The sequence below is a fragment of the Triturus cristatus genome, chromosome 1_2 (assembly GCF_964204655.1).
Source record: "Triturus cristatus chromosome 1_2, aTriCri1.1, whole genome shotgun sequence".
Classification (NCBI taxonomy): domain Eukaryota; kingdom Metazoa; phylum Chordata; class Amphibia; order Caudata; family Salamandridae; genus Triturus; species Triturus cristatus.
The window spans coordinates 457,166,005-457,178,919 of NC_140580.1; positions in this window are offsets into that span (position 1 = coordinate 457,166,005).

The following is a 12,915-nucleotide window of genomic DNA, read 5'->3' on the forward strand; positions in this document are numbered from 1 at the left end:
TGTGTCCTCAGTTTTTCACCTCACCTGTCCTCCTCCTCAGTTTTAGATGACTTATGTTAAGGGTAGCAGAAATCTTAAAGTGACATTTTACCTTACAGCTGATTACTTTGCCTTGGAGAACTAGATGAACAGGGGGCAGCAAGTTGCACTTTTTTATATTCAACTTTGTTTTTATTTAGAAAAAGAGGTGAGCTCAAAGTACACAGCTGTGTGCCTACAACCATTCTGGCCGGCAGCGAACGAGATCAAATTCCATTTAACAAAGGCCTTACAGCATAACATATCACATATTTTCCCCTTCCGGTTCTCTGCCTTCAGCGTATCATACCCAGAGCGCCCACCACCCCATATCCTACCTAAAGCCGCGTATGCGCCCGCTGGGGGGGCGGGTAGGGCAAGTGTAGCTGGTGTTGCACGGCAATCTCCGACACGGATCCCACAGCTGGGGGCCACCCAGCCGCTAGGCCGGGGCTGCTGCGTGCCGCGTGTGTACACCATGTGTTGGGTAGCTCATGTATGGTAGTGTAGTGTCCCGATGTAAGCGCGTAAAGTCGGAAGGGGTTGGATGGAGGAGCGTCGCGCCACCGCATTGGGTTGTCAAGGCCCTATTACCGCACTTAACCTCTACACGTCCTGAAGACAGGACAAACTAAGTAAACAGAGAGCGGGGGGGGGACGTGGCGGGGGGAGGGGGAGAGCGGCGGAGAAGGGGAAGCAGAACGGCAGGCACCGCAGCGGGGTGGAAAGGGAAGTCCAAGTCTAAGGGACGCAGCCTGTGGGGAAGCATGTCTGCACCGTGGTAGGGTCCGACCCCGGCAAGCCCACCCGCAGCTAGGGACCCCCCAACTTCGAGGGTGTCAATGCCACCGGCTGTGTGAGAACCTCGGAGCGCGTCAGGGAGATCTCGTCGTCAAACAGTTTCAAGGCCCGCAGTCTCGGCGGTTTCATTCGCGCGTGTTCTATCCTGCCCAAATGGTCCACCAAGGGAGACCAGAGGGTCTTAAACCTGGTATCTCTAAACTGAAGGCGGGCTGTAAGCAGTTCCATCGCCAAAACCTGCCAAAGACGAGCGAACCACACGTTGATGGACGGTGTCTCCGCCTTCTTCCAGTACACCGCCACCGTTTGTTTTGCAGCACCTAGCATATGAAGGCTCAGGTGCCAATCACGGCCTGTCATTGCCCTTCGCGACGTCGGCCGAAGGCCCAAAATAATCGTGAGGGGGTCCTCTGGCAGGGGGTAGCCCAGCACCCTCTTGATGTGGCTGAGGACTTCCTTCCAATAGGTAGTCAGACTCGGGCATGTCCACCAAATATGGATAAAGTCTCCTGGCGCTTGGGTACAGTGCCAGCACAGCGGGGACACCTTGGGGAACATCTTCTGCAGTCGGACAGGGGTGTAGTACCACTGGGTCATCGCCTTGTAGGCCGATTCCTGTTGGGGAATGCTGCGGAAGGTTTTAGGGATATCGCTCCAGAGCCTCGTCCACTGGGCGGGATTAATCCCGGAGCCCGAAAGATTCTGCCATCGCTCTTGGTACGGGTGTAGGCCTGGCCGCTGAGAATGCTGGAGCACTTTATAGACTCGAGAGACTAGGCCCTTATATGAGCCAAACGTGCGCGCCAAGTGTTCAAACTGGGTGAGAGGTCTCGTGGCCGCCTACATCAGCGAAGAGCCCTGCACCCAATGCCGAAGCTGTGCGTATTGGAACTTGTCCCTGTCTGTCAGCCCAAAGTCCCTTTGGCATTGCTGGAAGGATTTGAAGGTCCCTCCCTCGAAAAGATCTCGGATCGTCCGGCAGCCACTTTCCGTCCAGTTCTCAAAGTATGGCGCGCAGCAGGCCGGCGGGAACTGGGGATTGCGAGCTAAAGGGGTGTGCGGTGAGGGGAAGGTGGTGAGGCCCCTGCGGACCGCCACCTTATCCCAAATCTCTAAGACCGTCCTAGTGGGGATCGCCATATACGCACTACGGTGACGCGCCGCCCGGGGCAGCCAAGCGTGATCCCAAATCGGGCGACAGGTAACTGCCCTGTCCATGTGGAACCAAATTTTCTCGCTTTCCCACGCCCCCCACTCCAGGACATAACGGAGGTGTGACGCCCAGTAGTAATCAAGTAAATTAGGACAAGCAAGGCCGCCTCTATCCCGAGGGAGCTTTAGTATTTTGTTAGAGAATCGCGGCTTCTTACCTCCCCAAATAAAGGAAATCAAGTCCCTTTGTAACCCCTGGATGTAATGTTCCGGGATGGGAGTCGGCAGGGTCTGAAACAAGTAGAGAATCTTTGGCAGCACGGACATCTTAATTGCATTGAGGCGACCAAGCCAGGAAAGCGGCAGTGCCTTCCAGGTGCGCAAGTCGTCCAGGACAGAGCGCCTGCACTCCGGCCAATTGGCCTGCGTCCAGGTGGCTAGGTCCGGCGTCAGGTTGAGACCAAGGTATCCCACGGAGTCGCTCGCCCATTGATATGGGGTGCTCGTCCGCAACGCCGCCGCCTCCGCCTCCGGGATCGTGAGATTGAGCACCCAAGATTTGGCGTGGTTAATTTTAAGCCCGGAGGCACGCTCGTAGGTGCGTAGCAGCGATTGCGCGGCTGGGAGCGAGGTTGAGGGAGCAGACAGCGTGAGGAGGAGGTCGTCAGCGAAGAGCGCAACCTTATGGTCACGTCCCCGAAGGGAGATACCCTTGACATCCGGCGCCTGGCGAATGAGAATAGCTAAGGGCTCTGCTACCAGGGCGAAGAGCAGAGGCGATAGGGGGCAACCCTGCCGCGTGCCCCTGCAGATGGGGAAAGGCTGCGTAAGTTGGCCATTCACGCGCACCCGGGCTGCCGGGGCAGCGTTGGGGCCATGATGCGTGCTTCCATTTTGGGCCCAATCCCTACTTTCCGTAAAACTGCTCGAAGGAACTCCCAATCTACCCGGTCGAACGCTTTTTCAGCGTCTAGGGACAACAGGCAAGCCGGGATATCCCAATGCCTGGCCTTTCCCACTATGTGGGCAATGCGACGAACATTGTCTGCCCCCTGGCGTTGGTGGATGAACCCCACCTGATCCGGGTCCACGAGGTGCGGGAGATGAACACTAAGCCGTTTGGCAAGGATTTTAGTATATAGTTTAAGATCCGTGTTCAACAGGGCTATGGGCCGGTATGAGGAGCAGAGGGTGTGGTCCTTCCCTGGCTTTGGGATGAGGGCAATCTCAGCCATCGCCATGTCCGGGGATGGCCCTCCCGACTCTGCAAAGGAGTTAAAGAGACGGAGAAGGTAGGGTTGTAGCTGTGGCAGAAAGGCACGGAAGAACGCCACCGGTAGCCCGTCTGGCCCAGGTGTCTTGCCTAGCGGAAGATCGCCCAGGGCTCCCGCTATTTCTTCCAGCGTAATGGGCTCCTCTAAGAGCTCGGAGTGATGTTTACTCAGCGGCTCCCATTCACATTTACCCAGAGTCTCTGTGATCAATGCAGGGTCCGGTGGGTCTCTCTCGTATAGGGAGGAATAGTATTCATGGAACGCCCGAAGTTTCGCTGCTTCAGTGGTCACCCATGCACCTCCCCCCCTGTAACTTCGCGATGTGGGCCTTGGCCGCTCTCGCGCGCAACCGCCGCGCTAGCACCTTTCCCACCTTATCCCCGCCGATGTAAAAGCGCTGCCGGAGCGCAAGAAGTGCCCGTTCTGCCTTATTCGTCCGGTGTGCCCGTAACTGACCCCTAAGGACCGCCAGCCGCCGCTTATGGGCCGCCAATGGGCGGGTCTGGTCCATCTTCTCCAGCGTCTGGAGTTCGCGGGTGAGTCTGGTTTCGTACAGTTGGGCCTCCCGTGTCCGCGCGGCAGATATAGCCGTGAGGGTACCCCGTATCGTGGCCTTGAAAGCATCCCATAGGAGGGGGAGGGGAGTTTCCGGCAATTCGTTGTGCTCGAAGTATTCCGAGATGGCCGTCTTTATTTCCTCCCTGTCTCCCGGGTCCCGTAGAGCATGATCCGGGAACCGCCAGCGGCGCGGACCGGAGGCGCGAGTGGAGCGCTCGTGGAGTAACATCTCCACATGGGCATGATCGGAGACCGAAATGCTCGAGTGCGAAACCGATATAGTGTCTGGGAGCAAAGAGTGGGAGACAAAGAGCATGTCGATGCGGGAGTAGGAGCGGTGTGCGTGTGAGTAAAAGGTGAAGTCTTTCAGCCCCGGGGAGTGGTAACGCCACACATCTACCAAGGTTAGAGCAGTAAGGGATTTTTTCACAGTAGCCGACAGGGCCCCCACGCCACGGAAGCCTCCCCCACAGCGATCTAGCTCCGCGTCCCAAACCAGATTAAATTCCCCCCCCACTATGAGGTCCGAATCCACCGGGTCAAGATACTCCCGGATGACCCCGCGCAGGAAGGCGTCCTGCCCCTGATTGGGTGCATAAAGATTGCAGAGCGTAAGCCTACGGTGCCCCCTCGTGAGCTCCACCCTCAGGACCCGACCCGCAGCGTCTCTACGCACCTGTGTGTCCCCATGACAGAATCCCGCCCGGCAGAAAATAGCAACCCCCGCTGTCTTGGTGGCCGCGGAGGCCCAAAATCTATGAGGAAAGCGCGGATGGGCCATACGACCCACATCAGCCCGCAGAAGGTGCGTCTCCTGCAGGAATACTACGTCCGCCCCCTGTTGGAGCAGATACCTCCAGATCTGATGGCGTTTGCTAGGCGAGTTGAGCCCCTGCACATTCAAAGAGACGACCTTCCAGGAGGGTACAGTAGTCATAGACATGGGTCAGCATTTGCAGATGTCCCCCCCGCCACCCCCAGCCCCCCCACAGAGCCCCCCCGCCAGAGGGTTAGGAAGTAATGAGGGAGAAAATCAAAGAAACAGGGGCAAACGAAAGAACTAGAGTCACAAAACGGCCAACATGGCCAACAAGGACTATTCCAGTCTAGGGAGTGGCCAGGCACTTCAGCACAGGCTATCCCAGAGATGTCACTCTCCCAGGAATAGTAGTGGGGGTCCGTCGGCACTACCGCCATTCTCCAAGTTAGAAGGAGCCCCGGGCCGCCGCCCGGCCTCAGGAGCTGCAACAGCGATCACAGCGAGAGGGCCACAATCTCTTCCCGCACCAACAGCCGGTAGCCCCAGAGCGGGCCATCTCATTTTCCCAAGGAAGAAGGAGCCCGGATTGCATGCCCGGAAGTCCACTAGGGAGCGGGCTCCTGTGACCCCGCCGGCGAAGATCCGGCCTCCAGGGACCTAATGTGGCGTATGATGTCTTGCTTGTCCTTCGAGGAGCGACTAGCAGCAGGGGAGGAAGAGCGCCCCGCCCGGCGCACCCTGGACCAGCTAGGCTTAAGCGAGGCACGAGGCCCCGCGGCACCGCGCACCGGGCTGGCCGGAGGGGAGTCCGGGATCTGGAGTAGCTGCGCGGCCTCCCTGTAGGACCGCAGCACCCGTCGTCTGGACTCCCAGTTGAAGATGAGGGCGAAGGGGTGTCCCCATTGATAGCGAATGTTAAGGTCTCGCAACTTGTCCGTAACCGGCCGGAAGGCCCGCCTGCGCCGGAGGGTCGTGGGGGCCAGGTCCTGGAACAGCTGGATCGTAGCCCCGTTGAATTTGATGTCCGTCCTGTCTCTGGTCGCATTGATAATAGCCTCCTTTTCGACAAAGAAATGGACCCGCGTCAGGATATCGGGAATCAAACCTGGCCTCCCGGGTGGGCCCGACACTCTGTGGGCCCTGTCCAGAGTCGGTGGAGAGGCGTCATCATCCCCCCGGAGTTCATGCAGAAGGTCCGCCACAAAGGTCATGATGTCTGCCCCCTCCGCGCCAATCGGGACGCCCCTAATGCGAATGTTATTGCGGCGCCCCCTATTTTCCAAGTCCTCCTGCCTGATCTGCAGCTCCACATTCTGCTCCTCCAGGGCCGCTATCCTCTGCCACAGGCGTTCCTGATCCTCCGAACGAGCGTCCAGGGTCTTCTCCATGTCGTCGACCCTGTCTCCCAGCTCCCCCACATCTTTTCGGAGCTCCTTGACGCAGGCCTGGACCTCCGTGCGCAGCGAGCCGATTTCGGACTTGAGGTCCTGCATGAAGAGCGCCATGAAGGACTGTGTCACTGGCTCCGCCGACCCACCAGCCCCGACCGTCTGCGAGCCCGTCGGCGCTCCTCCAGGCTTGTTCCAAAGGTCCTTTACTGTGGCATCTTTCGTGGGCGCCGATGAGTCTTTTCCCGGCTTGGTGCGCGTCATTATGAAGTTATCCGCCGCCTCTACAGGGAGACCCCAGCCGCAAGGCGGCCCGTCCACTCAGCGCCCCCGGAGGGCCAGCCAGCGCCGAAGGGTGTACAAGCCAGGTCGAGTCACGTCCAGCGCAGGGCTGTTCCACACTCCAAGTCGCGGGCCCTGTCGCAGCGCCGCAGCGGATGTGCCTCAGGTGCAGCAGTTGACCAAGGCCTCGTGGCCCACACCGATATGAGTCGCCCTCAGGGCACGGACGCCGCCAGGTCGCCGGGCCCACCAGACTCCGACCCAGGGCCCTCCCCACTCCCGCAGGCAGCAAACAGCACAGCGTCCGGCGCTCCAAGAGGCGCGCTGCCCCCGCAGCTCAGCAACTACCTAGGGGGGGTCCGGTAGCCAAGCAGTACCACTGTCTCAAGTCCCGCTGACGCCGCGCCTCTCAGCCCCGCTCTTCCTTAGTGTCCAGCAGGGGGGGCGAGCTAGTATCCTGGGCCCAGTCCGGCCTCCAGGCCCACGGCCACAGCCCGCGAGGACCGACCAGCCAGGCCGCCTCCGGCCCAGGGCTCAAATTCAGGGCTGTAGTGACCTCCCCCGCTCTAGGCCTCCAAGCGCTCCCACCGCAGCCGCCGCCACCACGAGGACAGCGCTCCCAGGGACACTCCAGCGCCCGGGCCCACCGCCGCCAGGGCTCCCCCCGCTACTTCAGGCTTTACACAGTCAGGGTGAGCCGCCCCGCGGGCCGATGCCTCCCGCCGACCTCCTCACCTCAGGCGGAGTCCAGCGCAGCAGGGTCCGGCGCTCGCTTGCAGAGGCCGCAGCTTCAGCGGTGCAGGGTCCCAAAATGGCGGCCTCGCCCACCGGAGCAGACGTCCCAGCGCCGCTGCCCTCGACCGGTACCAGGGAGTCTCAGCCCCCGCTCTCCGACACCTCCGATCACCTCCAGGCCGGCCAAACGGTCCTCTCGGCAGGCTCAAGCTCCCGGGCAGTCCACGGGACCCAGCAGTGCTCCCCAGCGCAGATCGCGCAAAATGGCGGCCGTCTCCTCCGCGCCCGGGAGCGCCCAGCGTCCAGCCTCCAGTGCCGCCAGCCGCACTCCCCGAGCCCGTCACACTAGGCAGCGGCAGTCCCCTCCAGTTCCGCTAGCCTCTCGCACCCAGGGGAGGCCGTATACCGGCCGTCGAAGTGCCTTAAAAAGCTTGTTTTAGCCGGCGGCAGCCCGGAGCCCCAGCAGCTCGCGTCCTACTCCATGCTCGGCTTGGCCACGCCCCCGCAAGTAGCACTTTAATCTCCCTTGAGAAAGGGTAGGAGTAGTCCCTGGGGAGGAACTTGGAAAGTGAGGCATTGAACTTCATAATTGTATTATGTTTCAACCCACAAAAACTGCATGTGGCTAAAGTTGTCAGAGATGGAGTTGTGGGCAGTTTATAGGGCATATAATTAATTGATGGTGAGACTGAAATAGAGAGTAGTTCCATAGTCCATTCTAGAAGAGATGACTAACAGGACTACAGTTTTCTGGGAACCTTCAACATGCAAAAAGGAATTAGTGTCACCAAGTCAATTTTCGTCTTTAAGTTAACAACACTTGGTATTCTGGAACTTGTAGCTTCAGATTTCCTACATCTAAGCATGGGCACAGATGCCCTAACATTAATAGTGTTGTTAGCTAAGGAGCCTGAGCAGGCTCGATGTGTCACACAAGAAGTGGCCAGTGCCAACCTTACAACTGCTTGTACTTGTGTAGTGAGTGTGTGCGAGCTGGTGACCAATCCGGTCGCCCCACCCGCCCTTTAGTAAGAACACTGGAGTCAATATAAGAAGTGTTAGATCTTTTATTAATGTTCTTTTACAGTTTATCCCTATAGTTCTTGGGCACCTATTTCTGTTCTTGAGCTTGGGGATGAAGAGGAACGAAAGTCTTAAATTGGGTAAAAACAAAGGAAGTCCATGTCCACAGGAAGCTGACGGCTTGATAAGGCTCCATCGCAGCCTGGCTTTTCTCCTCAGGATGGTACCAAAACAAAGAAAGGATCATAAAACAAAAGGACACAGTCAGATCAATTGGTCTGGTGTCGTGTTAGGGAAGAGTGCTCCCGTCACCCGTGCTCTCTATGTGCCGTACCTAGGTGCAAGGAGGGTTTTAAGTGCTTCAGGTTGGTGTGGCCCATAACCCTTGTCAACCAACCCATAAAGGAAAAGAATCATGCTCGTGGCACTTGCCCGGACCCACGACCTTCCTGGGCTGTGGGGGTGGGAGTCCCAGCTTCCGCTTCTCCTGTTAGAGTGCTGGACTCAAGTGCATTGCTCCTGGAGCGGTATCCTCTCTGATGGTCCTCCTAGATCAGGAACGATTCTCTGGTCTTCTCTCCTTCTTCCATCTCTGTCTCCAAGACTTCCACCTCAAATTCAATCCCCCGTGTCTCCTTGTTGTCCTTGGCTCCGTCCACCTTCTCCTTGCTTGGTGGTCCGTAGGTTCCGGTTTGGTCTGCTGGAACGTTCACCCTGCTTCCGGTCCGGAACATGGCAGCCGCCATGTTGGATTTGTTGGGAGAACCTGCCGTCACAGGAGGAGTCCCTCACCGTGGACCTTTAAGGTTATAGGACCATATATTAGCATTTCCTTCTTTTCTTCTCATCTGGCTACACAACTTTCTCAATGCCACGGAGACTTTGGTATGTCTAAGAAATTGGCATTCCTGATTCCTAATGGCAATTGTAGACAGAACATATAACATGAATCACATAACATGTAGACATTGAGCATGACATTGAAAATAATGACCCTGAAGGGGGTTGAGGATGCTCAGTCCTCAAAATGCAGAGTTTTCTCTTGTATTACACAAATCTGCCCTACATCAGGCTTTAACAGCAGTACTATTCCTTAGGTAATATCCCTCTTGTTGCCTGACTGATTAAATATAACCTAGATCTACATAGTAATTTTATGACTGTGGAGACTCAGCAGTCGGCCGGATAACTCTGCCCATAAGAAGATACAACAGGCATATGACAAACCAGAGGCATTAAGCCTAAACCAAATATATGCCACCAATAACAAACAGAATAGTAGAATTATTTGAAAGATTAGTCACAGCAGAGTTGAAAGAGCTGAAATATGCTGGAGCTAGACACCCAAGTTGCCAATGTATGAAAGAAGGGCACTACAATCAATATAAAATAACAAAGTGATAGCACAATGACCAATAAGAGTGGAAAAATAGTCACAATTAATTACACTACTATGATTTAAAAGGAATATAAGATCTACATGATCAGACACCTACAAGGAACTAAACAAGAACTCTTTGATTGGGTACAAAATGTGATTGCAAGAATTGTTGTGGATGAAATATTATATGACTGGATTACAAAACTAGTATAGCCTTTTCCATTACAAGAATCACAAACAAGAACAAACATTTATATAATTACTAAGATGCAGAATGATGATAAATTACATTTTTAACCAAAAATATCAGGAATAGATTCCTTATTCCAACCTTTAGTGTTATATGTCAATTACCTTCTCTAACAAATTTTGACATTGAGGATCAAATTAGAAAACGTGCATCATTCTGATATGGGTAAGAAAAGGAAATTAACCTGTTTTGGAGAGTGTGAGTATAAACATTGCATTAATGCAATCAAATGCCCATGTGGATTACTGGAGGTTGGAAGGCAGAGCGCAGTGTGAAAAAGTAATGGGGTTAACACTGTTTAAATAATAGGACAATCTTAAATCACACATCTAGCACCATTTTCAACAACATTCACATAATATCTCTTGGATATAGTTTGAAAGTCTTATGGTACTAACACCAGTCACATGATGGAAGCAGGAAAATTGATTCCTCATTAAAACATGAAACATTGGTGTTTGAATATGTTGTTTCCACCTAGCCAAGACCACAAGAATTACAATGGAAGAAAGGCCATATAATATACAGGAACAGAAATTGAATGGTAACATATGGATATGACTCAAGCACACAATGGAGGAACAGAAAATATCTCTATGTGGAGACTTAAACACAAATGCATATAAACTAACTCAAGGTAGAGGCTAGAGGGATGTACAAGTTAAGAAATGAGGATGTTATATATGTTATAGCATCAAATAAAAAGTGCTAGGGTCTGAAATACTCATATTTTGTCATCATATTGTATTGAAACCTGCATACTGATTACAAAACTATTTTTTTTGAAGGAGGGGCCTGAAAGGTCTTGATTTGCATGGAGCTTATCAAAGTTTCAACAATCATGTAAATTGCAAAATAAAATATGAAATTATGTAGTACTTTGAAATACAGCCAATATAACGCAGTGTTATCCAATAGGAGAGGTAAGCCTTACAGTAGAGAAAAACACATTTATGAGTTTTTCTCTATCAGGACATGTAAAACTTCAAAGTACATGTCCAACCTTTTAAATGCAATGCACCCTGCCCCACGGGCTGTTTAAAACCTATCTTAGCAGTGACGCATATTTATTAAAAAGGGAGTTTTAGCCTGGCAAGGTGTTAAAAATGGGGTTCTCTAGTTGGCAGTTTGTTACCCTGTCCAATTAGAGACCCTTTTTCCTAGTAAGGATAAGAGGGATATGCTTCTAAAATAACCCCTGCTCACTCCCTTGGTAGGTTAGCACACGCAGTCAGGCTTATCTCAACGGCAGCGTGTTAAGCATTTGCACATAACATACAGTAATACAGTGAAAATACTACTAAAGGACACCACACCATTTTAGAAAAATATCCAATATTCATCTGTGTAAAACAAGACAAAAACGATAAAAATCCAACACACAGTAATCCAAAATACCAATAAGTCAAAATACTGTTAAAATACAGTTCCTTGAAGTAGATAGCTCCGTACGAGGCTTCCACGGTGATGTGGATCAACAAATCTCACTTTTCCAGCTGACCACAGTGGTGTGGCCCGGCTGTGGTATCAGAAGACCCTTTAAACAGTACCTTTTGTTCTGGCCGACCGTGGAGCTGTGGGCCGGCGACAGTGGGCATTGAGGGTGCGGTGTGAAGTGGGGCAGTGCAGTGTGTGGTGCCCTCAGGACGCGGTACAGGCAGTGGCTCGGTGGCGGTCATCATGCGGCGTCGGTGAGACCGGGGCTGCAGTGCAACGTGGGGCGGTGCTCGTTGCAGTGCTGACGGTCACAGTGCAAGCAACGGCATCCGTCAAAGGTCAGCAGTTAATGGTGCTGGCATTAATGGGCCAAGGCTGCGGTGTGGGATGGGGCAGTGCCTCGTCTAGATTATGAGCGGTGCTTCCAGATCATGGGGCAGACTGCGGTAGTGATGTCATCTGGCAACGGCATTGACGGTGAGACCAGAGCAGTGGAGCGAAATGGTAGACACAGGTCGCGGTGCATGCTGCGACTCGGTGTTGGCAGCAGACATCGTCATCTGTGAGACCAGGGTCGCGGTGCGAAGTGCGGCAGTGCCTTCTGCCATGCCTTCAGCTGATGGAACCACCAACAGTCTTGGTGACATTGTTAGGTTGCGGTATCTCTCCGTGGCAACTGAGACACGTGGCCCCAGAGGCGGTACCCAGAGGAAGGCGAAGTCTTTGTTGTTCCTGAGACTTTATCAATAGGGGGCAAGCTTTTCTTCAAGCCCTTGAAAACACTCAGAGAGAAGATTGCGGAAAGTTCAGTCTAGTCCTTTCTCTGCCCAAGACAAAAGCAGCTACTGCAGGCCAACACAGCAAAGTGGTAGTCCCTCCTCACAGCTTCTCCAGCACTTCTTCTTGGCAGGTTCCTTGATCCAAAAGAGTGCTAAAGTCCTGGGGTCAGGACCCCAATATTTACACCCCATTTACACTTTGTTCTCTTTGTGGCAAGGGTCTCTTTGCCCAGTCAAAACCAGTTCTGCCCTCTCTTGCCCAGTTTTACTATGGGAGGTGGAGACAGCATTGTGCAGAGGAGACACTGCATATTCAGGTGCTAGTGAAAACCACCCCCACCACTCTAAATGTAGACCAGGCCCATTCAACTCAACTAGAGTCACCCAGGAAAGGCAGGACACACCTCAACCCCCCTTGTGGCTGTCTCCAGTGAATGCACGTCCCCAGCCCCTATCGCTCCAACACCAGTCAATACAGTAACCAGAATAGGCACACGGAATGGTCAGGCAAGAAAATGCCCACTTTCTTAAAGTGGTATTTTCAAACACATAATATAAAAATCATCTTTAATAAAATATGTATTTTTAAATCTTGAGTTCAGGCATACTAAATTCTATTTCTCTATGTTGTACCAGTGGAACGTTAGGCTTGTAAGATGTTACAAAGCAACTCCCATGTTTGCTTATGGGACAGATAGCCTGTCAATAGTCAAAAACAAAATTAGCAGTATTCACCATCAGGACATGTCACAAACACCAGGACTTGTCCTAACCCATGGGGGTACCTTGGGCCTCCCTGAGGGGTGCCTTACATGTAAGAAAATGGAAGGTTAGGGCCACGCAAGTGGGCGCACTTGCCAGGTCGACATGGCAGTAAAAACTGTGTGTGGACACTGTAGTGGCAGGTCTGAGTCACCTTTGAAAGGCTGCTTGTGTGGGTGGCATAATCAGTGCTGCAGGTCCACTACCAGCATTTGACTTACAGGCCCTGGTCAAACACCGTGCACTGCACTAGAGACTTAGTAATAAATCAAATAAGTCAAATATGGAAACACCAATCCATAAATATAATTTACA